Source organism: Sinocyclocheilus anshuiensis, unplaced genomic scaffold (genome assembly GCF_001515605.1).
Source record: "Sinocyclocheilus anshuiensis isolate Anshui unplaced genomic scaffold, SAMN03320099.WGS_v1.1 scaffold824, whole genome shotgun sequence".
Classification (NCBI taxonomy): domain Eukaryota; kingdom Metazoa; phylum Chordata; class Actinopteri; order Cypriniformes; family Cyprinidae; genus Sinocyclocheilus; species Sinocyclocheilus anshuiensis.
The window spans coordinates 630,903-634,057 of NW_015551064.1; positions in this window are offsets into that span (position 1 = coordinate 630,903).

Consider the following 3,155-nt stretch of genomic DNA (forward strand, 5'->3'; position numbering starts at 1 on the left):
AACATCTGGGTTGTGCTGTTCTGTTGTAAATAAATCTTAACCAATGATTCCTCATTGCATCTACTTCCGGAAGGCCAAATAAAGTGCTTTTGCTTTCCCACAGAAACACACAGCGTCTCCCTGACATGGCTGCATCAACACTACTGCGGTTCCTGAAACCACGCCTTCTTTCTTTGCATGAACATTTGGGTGGCATTACGCAAATATTTCCACATCGTGACGTAGACATGTGGGGGCGTGTTTGAACGAGGCGTTTTAGCCTGGTCTGGATCAGCCTTCTGTTTTAGATAGAATAAATCCTTTTGTGGGAGACTTTGCGCTTTGTAACTCTACAGATCTTATACATGCACAAATAGCTACATAACACACTAAAGAAAAGGAAAAATAGAAATCGCATCATATGACCCCTTTAAGTAGCATTTTGAGCAGTTAGATCTTTGTAATGAAATTAATAGACACTCAATTCAGATGTAATGTGTGCCTTGCATTTTGAAATAGTAATGCTTTGATGTTAAGTTGTGTCATTTTGAACCGGTTATTTTAGTTCAATGAACAAAAGATCTTTGGTTCATGTGTATTGTATCCAAACATTTGGAAAAAGTGTTAAGTGTTTTGAAAAATGTGCATTTTAATCACCGGTTGTGAGTTATGTATCTAGTTTTGAAAAATGACATGTAGGTTGTGTTATTAGTGCAAAAATGATTGTAAAAAACTGTATTGTATGCCTACTGTAGTTTTTTCTTATCTTTTTTCTTATCTATTTTTTTCTTATTTAAAGTTTTTTGAAAAACCTGTTGTGAGTTGATTATTTCATCAATAATTTTCAAATTTTGTTTAATGATTCCAGTGTCTGTACTTTTCTCATCTTTGCTTCATGTGTATTTTATCCAAGCATTTGGAAAAAGTGTTAAGTGTTTTGAAAAATGGCATTTTGATCATCGGTTGTGAATTATGTGTCTAGCGTTTTGAAAAATGACATGAAAGTTCTGTTATTAGTGCAAAAATGATTGTTAAAAACTGTAAATCAAGTAACAGCGCAAACATGACCCTGATAGTAACTAACTAGGGTTCATGTTTTGGCTTGTTACTTTATCATGGTCCTGTCAGCCCCTGCTGTTAGATGCTGTAATTTCATCATCTGGCAGTAACTGAAAAACAGCCAGAAACTCACAGCGCCTACAAAATTATCCAAATGAGGTGTGTAGACCAAAAAGATTTCCAATATGTCAAAGACATGAAAAAAAGTCAGTGTGCTGACTTTTTTCATGTCTTTTACCTTTTGGAAATCATCTGGCAGTGACAAACATTTTTCTCCATTCAAAGTATTTGTGCACTGAAAACAAAATTGCAAGCAATATAAATATCAGAAACATTTAATTATATTCTATTTCTTTACCAGTATACTTAAGGGCATGGAAAAAAAGCTTTTTCAGGGCTCTCAAAATCATGAAAAGCTTTCTGTTGCCTTTGACGTCAGAGCTGAGGTTAGTCAGCTTAGAGGTTAGTTGTGTGTGTTCTTGTGTGTGTCATGATGTAATTTTTCCTGCATCTCTTAGTCATTAGTCACATAGCTTCTCATGGTATTATTGAACTACTTGGTTTTACCCTGTAAAACCTGACATATGGAAAAAAAATATACAGTATATATATGTAACAGTTAGTTGAACCTTTAATACTTCAAAAAATAAATCTTAAAAAGTTTGCATATGTTTCTTGTTGAGTATTATACATTGCACTTTTATCATACAGGATCATATTGAGCTAATACTTGAGAGAAAAAACAGAGGTCAGAGGAGAATGATCAGACTGGTTTGAGCTGATAGAAAAGCAACAGTAACTTAGCCAGTAAATTAGCCATTCAACCGAGGTATGCAAAAGTACATCTCTGAACACACATCACAGCATTAAAGACCAGACCAGGTGCCTCTCCTGTCAGCTAAGAACAGGAAACCAAGGCTACAACTCACAGGCTCACCAAAATTGGACAATAGATGCTTGGGAAAAGGTTGCCTGATCTAATGAGTCTTTAAGAGAAAGAGATTTCTGCTGCGACATTCGGATGGCAGGGTCAGAATTTGATGTTAAACAACATTAAAGCATGGATCTATCCTGCTTTGTATCAACGGCTCAGGCTGCTGCTGGTGGTATAATGGTGTGGGGGCCCCTTAGTACCAATTGAGCATTGCTTAAATGCCACAGCCATACGCTATGTCACAAAGCTCAAATCATCTGGTTTCTTGAACATGACAATGAGTTCACTATACTCAAATGGCCTCCAGTCACCAGATCTCAATCCAATAGAGCACCTTTGGGATGTGATGGAACGGGAGATTAGCATCATGGATATTCAACTGACAAATCCGGACCAATGTGGACCAAAATCTCTGAGGAATGTTTCCAGCACCTTGTTGAATCTATGCCATGAAGAATTAAGGCAGTTCTGAAGTCAAAAAGGGGTCCACCCCGGTACTAACAAATGGCTGGTGTGTGTACATACTGCAGATATAAGTGCAATACATATACTGTATATTTGGTATGATATTGTGCTACATACCTCAGTACCACGCTTGATTGCTCCATGTAGCCCCTTTGCACATACTCACTGAGCCTTTAAAACACCCATTTCCAATGAGAGGGTTTTTGTTGTAGAAGAAGGGAGAGACTCTGTTAAACACAATGTCTCATTAGGCTGAATAGGGAATGATGCCCATCTCATTTTATTCATCCCACCTGGAGAGATGCAACAGAAGTAAACTGTGGTTACAGAATCGTCTGTCAATTTACAACGTCTGTTTTTTGTTTTGGCATTCTTCCTGCACATACTTGTTTCTTTTGACTCTTTTCTTTCCCTTTTATGAAGGAAACATCGTTAGAAATGTTCTTGTTTCTCTCTTTAAAAAAAATCATGCAGGCTCGTTTAAGTGGAACGGCTAAAGCGAAGAAAATTAGCCCAATTATTTCTCTCCCACAACAAGATCATTCTCCAGGTCAGCTCCATCCTCAGGTGCTGCTTTTAATCACAATTAGCAATCAGGAAACAGCCGTCATGCAAAGCCGTGGCAGGACTTGTCTTGGTAATTACTGCTGAGCCTGCCAGTGCTGCGCCAATCTGAAGTGATCTGATCTTCAGACGTTTGCTGCCTTATCCTTCTTTC